Genomic DNA, 19,400 nt, shown 5'->3' on the forward strand with positions numbered 1-19,400 from the left:
CATACATACATACATACATACATGAATAATCTATTATATAAATATATGACATAGATAGATATAGTTATAACACAAGGTTATTGTTATTTTAATTGAAATAACTTATCTTCTTAGTGTTGAATTATAAGTCTTATAAACATCATAGCCACCAATGATCAGTGGCAAAGAAGTATATGAATTGTCACAAAAGCTATAGAGAATATTGAATGATTGATGGTGTGGTAGACACTGGCATGCATTGCTCTAATCCAAACCTACAGAGAAACAAGAGAAACTGCAATGTCATCTGTCTATTTAATGATGTACATTATTAATATGTGATGAGTAAATGTCTTTCATCACAAGAAATGGTTATTTCCTTATGTAAACTCCCATAATTTTGTCATTTACATTTTTTAAAAAATGATTATTTTGATTCTAGAGATGTTTATGCTAGGTCAGTTTTAAAATGAGTTAAAATTTTCATGTGAAACAAAACATAACAACAACAACAACAAAAAACTAAAGAACTAAAGACAAAGGCTGGTTGGTTTTTAAGAAGTCCTTTTAAGAAATAGTATATTTTCCTTTCTGGGCTAATACACTAGTACCAAAGGTCACTTAAGAAAAACCTTTATACAAGACATGAGATGTCTCTTGAGTTGTTGGCCAGTGCTGTAAAAACATAAAACTATTTTCTATTGCCCTTGATTGTCACCTAGAGGTGGAAGGTGAGTTTCTACCGCTGAAAGCTCCACATACATGATAATAAGGGCTCAGAGGTCACTGAGCTGGAACTGACTCGATGTCCCTTCCCTGAGGACTAGTTTTTATATCATACAGCATCATAAGAGTTTCCAAAAGGACCAGTCCTATCCATGACTCCTATGATCTAAATTAATGACCAGCATTGCACAATTACCCTAAAGATGAATTAGTGGAACATATACCTTGGCATTGAACTTAAGACTTGTTCCACAAGAGGGATACCATGATACCATGCCTGGTACTGGGAATCTACCTATAGCTAACTTACTCAATGCTGGTAATTGGGTTATTGGGGAAGAATTTACTACACCTAATTTACCAAACCAGAATATTCCCTAATGGAAAAAATATGTGTGAGTGTGTGTGTGTGTGTGTGTGTGTGTGTGTGTGTGTGTGACTTTATATGGACTCAACGGGTTGTATTTAAGAATATATCTGTTTTGTCAAATATATATGCATATAAAATAATTAATGAAAAATAAACAAAGTATGTGAAGGACATTGTGGAAGGATTTATGGAAGGTTTTAGAGGGAGGAAAACTAAAAGGTAAATAAAATTAAACTAAAAATTTCAGAAATAAACAATTAAAAAAGAAAAAATTAGATATTAAAATCTTATATATATGCATGTATGTATATAATATGATGATATACAACATTTAAAAAAATTTTAGAGGAAATTCAGAATTTTATTTTTATTAAAACTTTTGTGGTTAAGATAAGAAGCACATTTAAATAAACATATTACCTATATTTCAATATCTCTACTTATCATTGATTAAAATAAAAATAGTATTTTAATACATTAGCAAATTAAAAGATATTATGATATCTTAAAAGTGAATTCAGGCAACCTAGAGAAAAAGATGGGAAGATTATTTGTTGACCATACTTTTTAAAACATGAGTATGAGCTACATATTTCTTATACTATATTTTTAAAGTGGTGTGCTAAAACATCTGTCCAAGCTCATAATTCTTGAATTGCTATTGTATCAATACAAAAATCAGTTAGGAGACAATAACACATGAACTACTTTAAGTTGTGACTAATTTTTGCCAATATAACTTTTCATATTTCTGAATTAGTTCCTGTTAAAACATTAGCATCTATATAAAATTCATTTTCTATTTGGAAGAAACAAAGTCAACTTTTCTATATTTCACACAATGTTTCTTCATTGTTTGATACTTTGTTTTTATTTTGGGGATATGGGGTTCTCACTGTATAGCTCTGGATAGCCTGAAGCTCATTAGGTTTATCATGATGGTCTAGAACTTACAGAGATACGCTCACCTTTGCTCCTGAATCCTGGGATTAAAGTCATTCTGCTTCATTGATATGCTATTCAAAATGACCTTCACTATTATTTTATTTGGGACATATAGACTTCGGTGCTCAAATACAACCCTGTCAAAAGTCACAGTATCCTGAGGTTGAGGACTTCCAAACAGTAGGCAGAGGCATGAATAATACAGCAGAGAGCAAAGGTGTTTAGAGAATTTGGTTATGGAGTAATCGATAATGCCTAAAGTGCATGTGACACAATTAGAGCTAAAACAACTTGATTTTGCATTTGAAGAAGCTGAAGGAGATACTGGTGATTGTTGAGTGAATGTATGAATTGTAGGAACATGCCTATGGTACTAAAATCTAGATCCAGTGTTTTGAAGGCATCAGAACTGGCAAGCTGATAGCATCTATCTCGGAATGGATATAAATCATCTTTAGGAACTGGAAAAAAAGTAATGAATGTGCTCAGAAGGAGCAGAAATCAGGTGATCTGGTCTCATTTCTAAGTCTCTTGACATACATTGGATACTATGGTGGAGAATTAAGATTTGAGTTGAAGCATAATGCATTAAATGGTATTACTTCAAGTAAGAGATTAAGTGATTTTAGGTTGTAGTTTAACAGTCATGCAATAGAGCAGTCATGGACAACAAACCATAGAGAAGTGTCATAGTTGTGGCACTTCTATTAGCATAACTATTTATTGTGCTTCAGGGATCAGACCCTTGTACAGATTAGGCAAGTGTTCTACCACTGAGCTCTATCCTCCATTTACTTTCTAAACTTTTTTTTTTGGGGGGGGAATAAATAAAAATAACTCCTTGCTTGCTTACTGTTCCATTGCTGTAAAGAGTCAACATAACCAAGGCAAGTAATGTAGGTAAAAATGTTTATTTGGGGCTGGCTTACTGTTTCAGAGACTTGGTCCATTATCATCATGATAGACAGCATAGAGGTACGCAGAAAGACCCCGCATCAGTACCTGAGTACTGTATCCTGATATGTAGGTAGAGGAAGAGAGATACTGGTGCTGACATTCACACTCTCAGTAATACACTTTCTCCTACAAGGCCATACCTCCTAATTCTCTCAAATAGTGTCACTCTTCATGACTAAATTTCAGCTGAAGAAATGGCTCCATGGAATCCAGGTGTAAGGCATTATCTTAGATAGTGATCAGGTGAGACAACAAAATTTAGGTGGTGCCATCCCTGGGCTGGAGGTCCTGGGTTCTATAAGAAAGCAGGCTGAGCAAGCCATGGAAACCAAGCCAGTAAGCAGCACCCCTCCTTGGTCTTTGCATCAGGTCCTGCCTACAGGTTCCAGCTCTACTCGAGTTCCTGTTGTGACTTCCTCCAGTGATCAGAAAGTGGAAATTACATAAACCTCTTCTCTACAACTTGATTTTTGGTCGTGATGTTTTCATTGCAACAATAGCAAGCCTAACTGAGACATTATTCCACTGCAAGATGACTCGAAGTATTAAGAGCTCATTTCCTGTTGAGTAAGCAACAGCCATATGGCATCATGTCATAGATTAAGCTGTCTGTAGAATGAAAACCCTTAATAACTGAAAAGAGAAGACAGAAAATGCAAAAGTTTTAAACCTGAATATTCTGCTTACCAAATTAGAATATATGCTCTCTCCATGATCCTCCCTAGGAAGTTCCAGGAAGAAAATGAAGATCCTTTAGGGAGTTTTCGTTTTCCATGTAGTCAGGCAGCCTCTTTCTTTACACTGCTTAGAGAATTTTCTTGTGCCTTTTTTCTGTTACTTCCACCTTCTCTCTTTAACTATGGCTGTATTCCCTACTGCTACTCAAGATCCTAAATACATGACTGGGAAATATTCTGCTTAAACGTAGACTTAGTTTCCACCACCTTTGTTTTTGATTATATTGCTTTTCAACCACATTAGACTCCTTACTGCTTCCCGTCATGTGCAACACTTTACTACCCTCAGTGTCTGTTCAGGGGGTTGCTAAAATTATCTGCATGGTTATGCTTCTCCTGTGGAAATGATTTGCTTTTCCATATAGAATTTGACTTAATTGCCTGTGTTCCTAGACCCACATGCTTGACTTTCTTGTTTCTTTTGTGTGTGTGTGTGTGTGTGTGTGTGTGTGTATGACATATTCATATATAAGATTCAGCATATATATATATATATATACATATATATATATCCTATACACTGACAGATGCAAAAGAGCATTAAGCATCTTCTCAATTCCTCTCCAGCTTTTTTGTGAGACAAGTTTTCCTCCTAAAACTGGAGTTCCTGGATTGAGAAAGAATATGTGGTCATTAAGACCCATACGTTTTCCTCTTTACCTCCCTAGCATTTGGGTAACTGACACACCTCCGAGTTTTACATCAGTGCTGGGATTCAAATAAGTCTATATGTTGCACAGTCAGCACTCTACTGACTCAACCATGCCCCCATCTCTCTTTAGAATCCCAGTGAGAGAAACAGAGACTCTTTAACTTCCTTTCTTTACCACTGAAGTTCAGGCCATGGAGAATAATTTATTCAAACAATTTATATTTGAAAGGGGAAAAGAGTGGCTATCATTTATGTGTTGTGTAGTAATAAAATAATGTAAATAATTGATAAATGATAGCTTTACAAACGTATTTAAATACAATGCAGAGTCTCATATTAGCATACTTTTATAATTTTATATAATCTAAGTATTATATCTCTAAAGTGAATAAAGCTGGTGACCCTCATTCTAAACATCATAGTAGAACAACAAACAAACAAACAACAAAAGCCAAATAAACAATACCAGAGGAACCAATAAAATTAATTGCTTTTGACAGATCCTGGCTTATAAAAATCCATTGACTGATTCTCAATAGTGTAGTAGTATAATTGTTCAATATATCTATGTCTATTCTGAAAGATTCTAACTACCTAAGCAATTATGATCTTCTATCTCGGAGAGACATTTTTTGAGTCTTCAGCAAATCTAAATCCATTGTTTGTAAAGCATACCATCCTTTCATATTTATTATCTTCTCAATCCACTTTGTAAAGCATTGAGATGCTGTGGGAGAACATCAAATAGAGGATCAAATAAGGCAGATGGAATCGTGTGCCTAGTCCATGTTGATGCTCTCTACAATGTACTTACTGCCAGCTTATTCCTGGGTAAAATTTCTATTGTTAGAAATATTCATCATCTACACTAGTATCAGTAGGGTCATCATGTTTAGGAGTTTCCAGTAGAACATTCCCATAGTTAGACTTCAATGCATATATTTCAAAATGTTATCCAAGAGACATTATTGAGTTTCAATGATTTCTACTACCATGAATTAAAAAGCATGATTAAAGTTTTATATAGAAATGTAACTAATTCTTAAGATCTTAAAATTAGACAAAGCACTGTGTACACGTAATTCTGGTCAGAGGTGCTAGAAAGACAGTAAAGGAAGAGTTTTGTTGCCTCTGCACAGGAGTTTGAAACCAGCCTGGAAATTATTGAAGGATCTGAAGAGAGTAAAGAAAGAGAAGAAAGTAAGGAAGAGAACAATAAAGGGTAGGAGGAAGAGAGAGAGTGAGGAAGAAAGAAAGGAACAAAGAAAGTAAGAGAGAGAGAGAGAGGGAGAGGGAGAGAGAAAGAGAGGAAGGAAGACACCATATTCATAGGAAAATAGCATGCCTACAAATATATTCATATATATTTATTTATTTATATATAACCACATACATGCAGACATATACACATTCTTATATCAAGACCATTTTAAACACCAAGTTGGATTGAAGAATGGAAGGCATGCTCTGCTGTTTCCTTGGTTGTCCTTGGGGATCTCAGGAAAGTACAGAATTATACCAAGGTTAAAGTGAAGGGCAACTTCCACGAAGGGCTGCTTCATTCTTTAGTTACTTCTCTCTAGTACCATTATACATTTGTCTTGTTCATATTTAATTCATCAAACTTTGCAAAAAATGATCAGGAGTAAAAACCCATAAATCTCAAAAAATAAAAGATGCTAGAGAGCTAGTAAATGTGAAGAGACTTTAGATTATAGATTAATTCAGAAGACAGGTGTTCAGAATGTGACAAAAAGAGAGCCACATGACTTGGAGTTTTCATCATTCCCATACAGAGCCAGCTCAGGGACTGCTCCATATTCACCATGCCTGGGCCTACAGTCACATTCTAGGTTTTAATCTCTGCTGATGGCAGCACCATATTAAATATTAAATATTTAATGCTTAAGCATTAAATATTACATGTTTTAGTTTGCTTGGACATAATGGGGTTGGAATGGGTCTCAATATGAACCTCCAACTACCTGAGAACTTTTGGTCCTTCTCCCTCCAACTTATGAATGATGGAAGTTATTAGGATGAGATTCCCTGTCTGCTTCAAATTCCTAATAATTTATAAACAAGCAGGTTCTTATCCATTGCTGTTCGATCTTGAAAGCTATGATAGGAAACTATTCATAGGCTATCGAAATCACAGAAGTTCAAAATTGAAGAGTTGCATATTTTTGATAAACTACTAAGAGCTTGTATATGTAGTAGAAGTCTTGCATCATTGCCTGAATAATTTGATTAGCTAGAACATTACATAGTGTATTTAATGAACTGGCCAGCTTCCAAAACAAAATAAATATTGTATAGTAATGAAATAGTTTGAAACAAAACATTAAATATTAATTAATAACTTAATCTGATTAGTTAAAAGAGCAATGTTTGTAAAAAGCACTCTTGTGTACACTGAGAAAAACTCAAAACTTAGTAGCTGAGACCGCAGTGCAATATTTGTTTGTCCTATAAACTTAAGAGTGCCCTTTGTCACCATCTATCTGATCAGACATTTCTAAAAGTCCATCAGGAGATGTAGCTAGTCATAATAGTAAGTTCAGTATCTTAATGACAATGTTATAAATTTTGATCAAATTCCAAGTTTTGTGTTCCATTACTGAGGCTCCTTTGAGCAGACATGGAATGAGGCATCATTTCACCTTTTAGCCTGCCACTTGCTAGTATATTTTACTATAGCTTTCTAAAATTATATTTTATCTTTTCTGTTTATAATATAATTACATATACATATATACATATATTATAATCTAGTCAGTCAATATAATGTCATTTGTATACATCATTTTAAAGTTGACCATTTTAATATTATATTACCAATTATTGGACACTTCCCTGGGAAAGACTGATTTCTCCAGCTCTCAGCACATTTAGTTGCTTGATTAGAGTACGTCTGAGTTTTTCCCTGCAGCACATTAGTATATCTGTTAGTACCTCTTTATTCAGATATTTAAGAGGTCATAATCAGTATACTCAGACTTTATGAGTGTTGCTTCTGAAAATTCTAGGACACGCCATCACATAGCAAACTCCCTGATTCTTTGACTCTTACAATCTTTCCACTTCATCTTCTGCAATGATTCTTGAGCTTCGGGTACACAATTTGTATTGTAAATAAATTAGTTGGGACTAACCTCTACAACTCTGAATTCTTATTGGTAAAGATTTTTCAAATGGTTTCTATCTATTGCACAGAGAAGTTAATTGATTATAAATGAGAAGTATGTTTCCCTGAGTACACAAGAACACATTTTTAGAGTGTTTTCTAGGGATTGAAGTGGTTCAGCCACGTGGTAGGTATATGTCAAGATCCACAACTTTACTAGGCCTCGATAGTTGGCTAGGTAAGAGTATAAATATACAGATATTGTTTAGTCTGGTTTCGGAAAACATCTAAGACCAAATAATATTTCTATGCCATAAAACTGTTGGAAACAGTTATGAAAAATGACCTACAGTATTGTTTTTCTAAAGATAGTTCTGAAGAAAGATTTTCATTTCATTTCCTAAGTTGGTGAGTAAATCCCTCTGTTAGGGCAGGCAATAGATTCTGAAATTAGCTGAACATTGTAGAGTCTCAGTAGACCTAGGTTTGGAAGGCATCTGTGGGCTACAAGTTCTTGGAAAAATCATAAAAGATTCTGTTGGATAGGATGAGCACCTTTAGTTAGCCTTCTAGAAATGTGAGTAACAAGGCAAACATCATTGAGAACAAGTTTTAGTTCCTTGGCAAGAGTTACCACACTCAACTCTTTTAGACTATTAGTTAGTATGCTACAAAGAACAGTGGGTTTACAGTTAGGTCTGTGAGAGTAGGAGACTGGGAGATTGAAATGCCTCAGACATGGGTAAAGAAAGCAGAGCAACCAATGAATTGGCTGATTCCAGAGACATTAGCTACTGTGATTTACAATGTGGATGTGCATTTAGCACTGCCGAGTGGGTGATATTTGTGTTGACAAATCCTATATTTTAAACATACTGAGATTTTTTTAAAAAATGGATTAATTATCAAAAAGTAGCTATAATATATGGGGGAGTTATATTTTCACACAACTTAAACTGGACTCTAAAGTTCATTTACTAAAATTCAACTTTCTTTTTCTTTTTTTTTTTTTTTTTTTTTTTTTTTTTTTTTTTTTGGGACTGAACCCAGGGCAAAATTCAACTTTCTGAGCATGATTTGTACATGTCTGAAAATGTCACATAACAAATCATTATTTGTTACAATTTATATTGTTAAACGGTATAATAAAAATAAACTTATTTTACAGATTAACTAAAGGGTTATAAGGTTGTCAGCCGTCTCTCAAACACCATGCTTACATTTTCCTGCCCCATTTTTTTCTCTTTCAGAGTTGATGAGCTGACATTGACATACTCATGGACAAATGTACATCTGTTACTGTCTCTATAACTTTACATATTTCTTTTCTCTTCTACATTTTCATTTTACATGCAGTTACACTGTGTCCTTATAGTCCTCCAGGTAGTAACAATTTCTTGGTTTCCAGATTTGGAAATCTTGGAATCTTGAAGAAGTACTAATTAGATATTTTGATGAAAATTCTTCAGTATAGGATTCTCTAATAGTTTTTTCTCATGCCCACAGAGAGTTACCTTCATTAGAAGAATAAATCCAGGAGCAAAGAGATGTGTTCACCATGTCTCCACAAGGGCATTGTCTATGAGCTGAGAATTGACTTGGTACTTGGACAGGCAGATGATAAGGAATGAGTTGCTAACGATAATGTTACGGGAATACTTCACTAAGGCATTTATGTTTCTGAATTTGTTATATTTACAATGATTGTATTTTTAAAAACCAAGTTACTTAGTGTACACCATGCGTGGCAAGAGCCGTGGGTGGAAAGAATATTACTGTACATCTTGATGGGTGACATTTGTATAAGTCATCTACAATTAAATACAAATTATTCCAGATGTTTCTAATTATAGGCTTATAATGTGTTCCATTATATCTTCTAAATTAGATTTAATTTCCATCATAGAAAAATCAACAATGCACTTCAGTAAGAAAAACCCCATAGACAAATTGATAGAGAGCCATCTCTGCAGCTATGGACTCTTCTTGCACTCACGGAGGACCCAGGTTCAGTTTCCACACCCATAACCACTCATGAGTTTTGCCTCTGTGATATCCCTGGTTTCTTTGGATACTGAGACACATACAGAATTCATGTGCATAAAAAGAATAATACATTTTTTAAAAAATATATGCATTAACAGTAGGGTTTTCTGACTTAACTAGTAAGATCTTATTAAAAGTATTCTTGCCCTCAATCTATGTTGAACAAAAAGACTTTGGCTTTTCTATATGTGTGGGGTGTTTTCTTGAGTTATTCTTTTTGTAATTCTTTCGGGAACAAATATCCATGGTTCTATATCATGGCCTAGAGGATACTACGTGTTCCTGACTCTTCTTCATGCCTCTCAGTAACATGGTACTAAGTCATGCCATGTGATGATGCCACTTCTGACGGGTTATTCTCAGGAAGGACTTTAATTTTTTCCTCCTGGATGGAGTATATTTCCAGTCAATTCAGTAAACAATAAATTCGAGAGCAGAAGTTTGTGGCCTTTCAAATGGACACTCATCCAGTACAAAGATGTCGTGGTCACCTTTTGACACTCAGCACTCCCTGGCTAAAGATCTTAACGCTTTTGATACAACTTTTGATAACTATCACTTTTCGAAAAAAAGCTGAAATCAAACCCGTGGTGGCAGGTCAAACTAGGAAGTCCAAAGGCTACAAAAGAAAATCCCCCCAGAATAAATAAGACAGTGGCCTATTTAGTGAAACCTCTGTTTCTTTCAAAGAATACTATCTTCTCCAATACCTTTATTTCTCTTTCATAAAATATTCCACATGTGAAATCTCATTCATTCTTCGGTTTTTAGTACATCAGTCATTAATTCAAGGCCCCTCTCTGTGACAGTTAAAGAGGAGAAGGAAAATAAAACCTATGCCTGTTGTGTGACAGAACTTTCTCTGGGTTGATGAATATATGCTACTAACCCATATAGAGAAACCTCAACACCACAATGTACAGATAACATGACAGCCCAACTTGGTGACTCACTGAGTTCTATTGGGGGTACTTACAGGAATATTGGTAAGAGTTTACTTACAGGAGCAAAAGGGACTCAAAGACTTCTAGACTGCTGCATCACCAAACTCACCCCAACATGGGGAGCAACCCACAAAGTCGGAACTTAATACACACAGTTCACACTGCAGGTAGCTCTCAGGGTTGGAGCGTCCTTTCTAAGCAACTCAGCTGGTCTAAACCTCTTCCACAAGACCTGTCTGTGGTGAGAGCTCAAATCTCAAACATACTAGTAATTAGCTATTCCTTAAAAAAAATATTTACAATAACAACTGTGAGCAGTACATCGTATACATTCGCCAGTCTTAAAGCTAAAAATCTCCAAATCGGATCCTATTTTCCTGTTTTTGATGTACTTTGTCAGGAAAGGAAAGATGATTTACCGGCACAGTTTATTCCTACATTGCTTTTCTGAAAGGAATGTTAATATCTGAACAGGCTCTTTCTTTTTATCAGAATCTTTTAAAATATCATGGGTAATGTTGTAGTGTGGGATCTTAAACAATTATAAAAAATTAAGTGAGTGCCCCCCCATAACTGCAGTGACATTCTGAGGGACTTTGAAACTAATTATATGTGTAAAGGACTGTGATAAGAAAATCTATTGGTACTAATTTTATCTTTGGTGTCAATTTTCTAGGTTTACTCTAATTTTGATTTATTTATATAATGACCATATATTATTTGTTTATTTTTTTATTATTTTGGACATAGCTTATGCCTACCATTTGTGTGTTGGATATGTTTGTTGTGTTCCTCCTGCTTTGCTGAGTCAGGCAAGTATTTAAAATGAGAGGATGGAAAGCAAGTATAGGCAACAGGTGATGCTTCTGTCTGAGAAATGGGTGGTGTACAGCATCTCTCTGTTCCGTGCTTCCTCTGTGGCTTCATTTTTTAATGAAATGCTTTTTCTTGTTGCTGTTTTTGTTCCAACCATGTTCACAGGACAGTGGTTTCTCCCTATTGAGGCTAGACCCTTGCATGTGCTAAATCTTTTGTTTCCTGCCTCTTAGTTAATATTGATAGTGACAAGCTTGTCTGTCATCTGTCTAATCATATCTGCATTAAAACCATAGTTTGGACGATTTCTAGTTTGCCTGTTAGTAGATAATGATTAAAATGTATTTATCATTAATTCAGTCTCATGATTTACCTAATTAGGTTCATATTTACATATAATACTAAAAATGCTATAATAAGGATTCTACCAAAAAGAGATATAAATAACAGATCCATGTTTTTTCCTCACTGTTAGGTCAAACTAACTCTTCTCTCCTGGAGGTCTTTGAACTTTTGACGCTCTCTTCCCAATGACGTGTATTTGAATCTCCATTGTCCAGTAAATAATTTAAGCCTATTAATTCTTTCAAAACTGAGAATGTGCTGTATTAGTATTAACTATCTAGAACATGAACCTAGTCCTTTCTGCGATTTTGCTCACAAGGTATAATAGTCAAAAAGCGATGCAAACAAAGCACATAATTCTACTTCACTCATGTTTCTCAGGGATATTTTCATGTGCACATTCTCTATATATCTGTCCCTCCCTGTCCTCCATATTAAGCATATTTTTCTCCTACTTCCTCAACACGTATCTGATTCTTTCCCTTTCTTTTTCCAAAAATTTAATTTTGAGAGCCAACTAAAAGAAATTACGTCTGCGTCCACAGCCCAGTGTTCAAAGAGCAAACAGAATTTCATTTCCTAGGATTTCACACGCCAGGACTGTTGTTTGCACAAAGCACTTTCCTTTCATTTCACATGAATCAGATTTTTCCATCGCATTCTTATTTTCTTTCCTGAAGCTATCCCAGCTTCTCTCGAGTTTAAGCCTCTCATCTTTTAGAGTTCTTTAACTTCTTTCTGCTTTTTTTATTTGCTGCTTTCTCTCCTTTCTTTCCTTTGCTCCTCACATTCTCTTTTCTCTCTTTGGCACTCTCTCCATTTCACTCTGTCCCCCTAATTAATCAATATTCTGTTTACGTTGTTTGTAGTTGTTGCACGGCAAATTGTTCTAACTCATCAGTTCAAACCAAACCTTATTGTACTCGATAGCTTCTGTTACCTCAGAAATCTGGGTCCAAATTACCTAGCCCTCTCGCCTAAGAATCTTGTTACAAAATTCAATCATTTCAAAGTTCAAATGGAAAAGCTCTGACACAAACTCACTGGCTTCATAACCTCATATATTTCCGGACTCCAGCCTCGGCTGCTCATCTAAGTCCCTCACGTCTGGTTTCTGCAGAGTACATCCTACAGTGCACTAGCTTTCTTTTTCCAGTGGGGAAAAACACTGACGGAGAACGAATGGCAACAAAGTGAAATTCAGTGTTGTACTGGCTGGTTTTGTGTGTCAACTCGACACAAGCTGGAGTTATCACAGAGAAAGGAGTCTCAGTTGAGGAAATGCCTCCATGAGACCCAACTATAAGGCATTTTCTCATTAGAAGGGAGGACCCAGCCCATGGTGGGTGGTGCAGTCCCTGGGCTGGTGGTCTTGGGTTCTGTAAGAGGGCAGCTGAGTAAGCCAGGGGAAGCAAGCCTCCATATCCTTTGCATCAGCTCCTGCTTCTTGACCTGCTTGAGTTCCGGTTCTGACTTCCTTTGGTGATGAAGAACAATGGAAGTGTAAGCTGAATAATCCCTTTCCTCCCCAACTTGCTTCTTCCTCATGATGTTTGTGCAGGGATAGACCCTGTACCAAGACAAATGTATTGTGTCTTTAAATTGGCATCCGGTCATTCTCGCGCACCCTTCCAGAAGAGTACTGAATGCGTTAGACAACTGAGAATGAAGAGTCACTCCGAGGTGATGGGGTCAGCAGGTCCCTTCCAAAAGTTGTCTGCTGCAGAGCTTTGAAATTCAACAGAGGATACAAAATGTCCAAGTTTTCACTAGAGGGAGTTGTCAGATAAGCCGGGTACAAACAGCTTTGTACCCCGGATTTGGAAAAAATGGCTAAGCGAGGTGGTACAGTAAAATTTTCAATCCCGATCTGACAAAGGGTTTTGGGTGTGTTGGGTCACAGATGTCAACACATTGTCAACAATACTGTAAGCAGTATTTCATGGAAACAAGGAAATACGGGTGAAGCTATAAAAATCTATTTTGTTCTTATTTTTCTTACTAAAGAAATGTTTTTGATTTGGAGAGAGTTAAAGTCTTTGTTTTCAACCAGGGAAATAACTAAGTTCCCTATGTAATATATCAAAGTGGACACCAGCCACCTGTTTCTCCCAGCGTCCCTCAGTCCTTACCTGTTCTCAGGGTTCTCCTGACTTTAGTACCTGCTTCCTAATCTGATGTCTTGAATCCAAGGGTCTGGACTATATTCTTCTTTATATAATCGAACCATTTTGGTTACCTGCCCTCTTCTGACTGCTGCATCTGAATCCCTTGCTCCCTGCCTCCCCTCCTCCCATATCTCCTCTCCCCTCCCTCCCTCCCCTCCCCCCTCCCTCTCCCTCCCTCCCTCCCCTCCCTCTCCCTCTCCCTCCCTCTCCCTCTCCCTCTCCCCTCTCCCCCCTCCTCTCCCCTCTCCCTCCTCCCTCCTCTCCCTCCTCTCCCCACCCCCTCCTCCCTCCCCTCCTCCTCCCTCTCCCTCCCCCACCCCCTATCCCTTCCCCCCCCCCGCCTCTCTCTCTCCAGAGCTCTGGATTCTCCCAGATATCCCTGCCTCTGTTTTTTCCCTCCCACATATCTACAATAAACTTTCTCTTCTACCACATCTAGGAGCAGTGATGTCCCTTTCCTTTTTACTTGTTTTTTTTTCCCTATTCATTAAACTACTAACATAATTACTGGGAAAACATTAAAAACTGCATTTGCAGAGACTGATCCAGAAAGCATGAATAGGACCGACCTAGGCTTCTGGAAATATGTAAAAATTGTGCAGCTTGATCTTCTTATAGAATTCCTAACAGTGGGAGCAGGAGGTGTTTCTGACTTTTACCTGTCTTTGGCCTTGTGTAGCCTCAAGAGAAGATGTGTCTAATCTTACTGCAACCTGAATTTCCTAAAATGTCAATCTGTCTACAATTTAAAATATCTTCTTAAAAACATTAAAGATTTTATAAGGGAATAAATTAGTAGTTTAACAAAGAGGAGATGAAGTAGAAATATTTCAGATTATAGGAATATTATATTCTTAAAGAAATGTATAGATAAGGCATAGAAAAATCTTCATGCATTCCATCAAGGCAGGTGGATATCCATGGCCCCTTTTCTTAGTAGACAGAAAATAGGCGTTGGGGGAGGAGAGGGGAGAGTGATGGGGAACAAAGAAGGAATGGGCAGCTAGAGGAATGATAGAAATAGATTCAATTGTAAAACTAGACAATAAGGCCAAGAAATAAGAGACAAATGCGAGAACAAGATTGTGGCGGGTATCTCCTAGTGGTTGCTGAACAATTTACTTATTTATATCTAAAGCAATGATGTTGGTTTAGAAATGGAATGAGGAATTTTGCAATATGTTTTGGACACCTAAATAAGTTTCCTGTATACAAAAACACTGCATGCGATGTGATTACTATGTATAAAGAATATTATTCAAATCCAATATTTCTTATATGCCTACTCTTCTGGGTAGTAAGATCAACTTTAAACAACACATTCTAGTCCTCTGCTGTCTCTGTGCGGGGAGTTATTATTTTCAGAGATAAAGATTTGAATGTTTCCTTTTGGAAGACTATTCTGGACTGTTCCTTAGAAGATGATTACAATCTTCAGGTTCTAACTTGCTCTGAGTAGCTCTCTCCAGTATAATTCCTAAGTTATAATTGGTCTTTTTATATTACTTCTAAATTCTCAAAAGATTTTTGCTATTTGCGTTTTAACAGGTGCATAGATAAATAGTTTTTACATAAAGAGGCATTTTTATTTAAATTCATTAGGATCCCCGTTACCACACTGTCCAGTTTTTTCATTTTCGAAACATAGCGGCACTTAATCCCATTCCCTTAGAGCCCAACTCAATGAAGCTAATTAATGTGACAAAAATCATCCCTGCTGAGGTGTTAATGAATGGTAATGAAGTCAATGACGCACCAAATTTGCATACTTTATTTGCATTTTTAAAGAACCCTTCTTAGACTATCATTGTTAGAAAAATAAAATAAAAACAACTAAAGTTGGTCACCAAACTGGAGAACCAGAATGAGTTCTACAGAGGCAAAGCTGTTGTGCAATCTACACAGGCTTAGGTAAGTGCTCACTGGTGAGCGGAGTTTCCTGTCAGAAGGAAGCATTCTCACAAATGCCTTGTAAATTTGGACTTCTGTAAGAATTCTCTCAAAATTCAAGAACAGACAGACAAATACTGTTTACTCATGTGTTTGCCCTTCAAAGTCAGTGGTCAAACAGAGGATAATGCTTACCATCACAAAACATGAGACTCAAACCACATAAAGCCTTCTGAAATAATCCCTGAGATATGCCTAAGACACTAAGGTTTGGACAAATACCTTTCAGGTCTAAGGTCACAGTGGAACGACATAGCTGTCTATGTAACTTGTGTCATACAGAGTAGACTGCTATGCTAATAGTATAGGTCTTTCCAAATTTATATTTCAGTTTACCTCAAGGGCTGAGTATCTTTTAAGAATGTTTAAGAATGTCCAACTAAATTCTTAAATACCAGAGACATCATTTTTGTACCGAGTAGGAAGCACAACTTTTGGGATGATATCTTTCCTTAAAATATCTTGCAAAGAGTATATTTCTCCATCTTATATTGTGTGTAATATGCAATAACAATTGTTCCTCGTTATTTTACAAATTTTCACGCAGGGAAAGTTATATAGGCCAAGTGAATGTATGGAAATTGTCTTTCTTTAACTTCAAAAACTGCCATTGGCCAAAAAGAATATTTGAATTAAACCACGAAAAACAAATATCCATTTTCTCAAATAAATTTATTTCCAAATATTTTAATTGTTTTGAGTTAGTTATGTATGCTTCAGTATTTTACTCTTTTGCTTTCATTTTGGTGTTTTAATCAGAACTTATTTAATTTTTATACTTTCCGTAGTTCTACAAAAGTTAAAATGCATAGTATTGTACAAGTTGTTATATCTAAGTGTTATTTCTAAGTCACCTTGTCTTATTATTCTATTTATTATTATTATTATTATTATTATTATTATTATTAAAATGATGTGACTTAAATGTAGTATTTATTCTGTCAGCCTACTCACAACCAGATATTAGGACATCCATTCCTTTCTCTTTACTTATTAAAGCCACACAGGGAAAAGCTCAGTAGTTGTTTTTAGGAGAAAGGCCAAGATACATCAATACTCTATTCAGAACAAAATTACCAGGAATGGAGGTAATTTGCAAACATTACTAACATTTGCAAATGTTACTAACATTTCGTGGAGCAAACCAGTCTTGCCAAGGAACAATCCTTAAATCTGATGTAAAAAATCATTTTTTATTTAGAATTTAAATAGATATCTGATGAGAATGATATACTGGATAAAGGACAATCAAGACAGTTCATGATAGACCTACTAACAAGCCTCTTTCTGTGTTAGTCATTGTAAGACATGAAGGTTTCACCACAGTGCATGTTGTAATTGGCACTCTTATTTCCTCAGAAAAAGTGATGAGACTAGAAGGTATATTGAGCTTGGGCTGAGTCCAGAGCAGATCCTTCTGTGGGCTAACTAGCCCTAGGCCTAGGCCTGGAAGCTTCTAGCCTCCTTACAAACTGATCTTCCAACTTGACTGATGAATCTTGGCTTCTTTCAGCTTCTCACTGAATTGCTCTGCTTAGCCTCAAATCAACTCTGGAAATATGTTTTAATCTTCTGGCTCCTTATTCCCTGTTTTTTCTATCATCTGCAACCTGACTCTGTAAAACTGCTCTCTCTTTGTCTGTCTCTCTCTGTCTCTGTCTCTCTGTCTCTGTCTCTGTCTCTCTGTCTCTGTCTCTGTTTCTCTGTCTCTGTCTCTCTCTCTCTCTCTCTCTCTCTCTCTCTCTCTCTCTGTCTGTCTCTGTCTCTGTCTCTGTCTCTGTCTCTCTCTCTCTCTCTCTCTCTCTCTCTCTCTCTCTCCACTGCTCTCTTAAATCACCACTGTTTCCTGTGCTATTATCCTTAGTGTACCCTATCTCTGACTCATTCTGTGAAATCTTTCTCTTTTTAGTCACTTTGTCTGCCTCTCAATTAGAAGTCACTTTCAAAGATGGTTGATTCATTTTTACAAACTAACTTTATCTTCATTGTTTGGCATTAAGGTCTGTACAAACAGTATTCCGCCCAGAGAGATTGAAGGTATGTGATTACAACCAGATCACATAGATCTAGTAGATCTTTGGATGTGATCCCTAGCCAGAGCAGCCATGTTGCTGGATTAAAACCCCTCTATAGTATATGTGTATGTAAATATAGGTGCAACCGGACATACTTTCAACAAAAGATATAGATTATGTTATTTAATAAATTTTGTGACATTGCTTTCAAACAATCTCCTAGGCAAATTTTTAAAGGAAAAGATAATTTATAAAATAATAATCTGAATTATTCTTGTGGTTTTTCCTCATTAAACCAAGAGAATTTTATTAGTCTAACCCTCATACTAAAATTTTCTAGACTATCAAACTGTTTATAATTTGAAATATCTCCATTTTAATGCAATATTTAATGAACTCACATTTAAGGTAAGAAATGCAAAAACAATAAGGTCCATTGACAAATAATAGCCTTGTTTGAAAATACTCTATCATCCAGGTATGGAAGGGTTAGACACTGTTGATTCTTTCAAGTTTGGCACTATGTTTCTTGGTCAAATGCAAGAAGATGTATCTTTATCTACTTTTTTCTCTACCTCATTGTGTGTGTGTGTGTGTGTGTGTGTGTGTGTGTGTGTCTGCGTGCCTGTGTGTGTATGCTCATGTGCTTGTATGTGTGTGCTTGTATGTGTATGTATGCTCATGTGCTTGTCTGTGTGCTTGTGTGTGTGTGCGCACTTGTGTGTGTAATTGTGTGTGTATATCTATAACTATTTATGTTTCTATACTTAGTTACTTATCTCTATACTTGTCTTCATCTCTCCATAATTGCATTTATAAACCACATCTTTTCTTCTATGTGTATATCCTTCTCTATCTGCCTTAGGAAACATTTACTAAGCTCAGAAATCAACTAGGCTTTAAGGATTTATGTGAAAGAAGCGTATTTATGCAGCAAACCACTGAACTGAGAACAGGACCCCCTTGGGGGGAATTAGAGGAAGTATTGAAAGAATTGAAAGAGTTTGTATCTCCATAAAAACAACAATGCCAACCAACCAGAGCTTCCAGGCACTAAACCACTACCCAAAGACTGACCCAGGGCTGGAGCATATGTAGCAGAGAATAGCCTTGTTGGGGCACCAGTGGAAGGGGAAGCCCTTAGTCCTGACAAGGTTGGACCCCCAGTGCACGGGAATATGGATGGCAGTAAGGGGGATGTATAGGAGGTATACCTGTATGGGGAGGGGGAGGGGAGGGGAAGAGGATGGGAACTTATGGAAAGGAAACCAAGAAGAGGAATAACATTTGAAATGTAAGTAAAGAAATATATCTAATAAAGAATTTTTAAAAATAATAGAAAAATTAAAAAAGAAGCTTCTCTATTATACATTATGAATTTATATTCTGATGTGAAAAATAACACAGAGAACCACATTGGCAGCTATGTTCACATTGTGGTTATAGCTCATTCTTAATTTCTTCAATGATATTCAACATCAACTCCTCCTATATCCAGAAAGTCATGCCATAAATTGTTAAATTTCTTGACTTAAGTAAGTAAAAAAAATAATAACAGAACGAAATTTCTTTGATGATATAAAGATGAAATAAAATGTATAGTGGCAAAATTTTAAATAATAG

Source organism: Rattus rattus, chromosome 4 (assembly GCF_011064425.1).
Source record: "Rattus rattus isolate New Zealand chromosome 4, Rrattus_CSIRO_v1, whole genome shotgun sequence".
NCBI classification, from domain to species: Eukaryota; Metazoa; Chordata; class Mammalia; order Rodentia; family Muridae; genus Rattus; species Rattus rattus.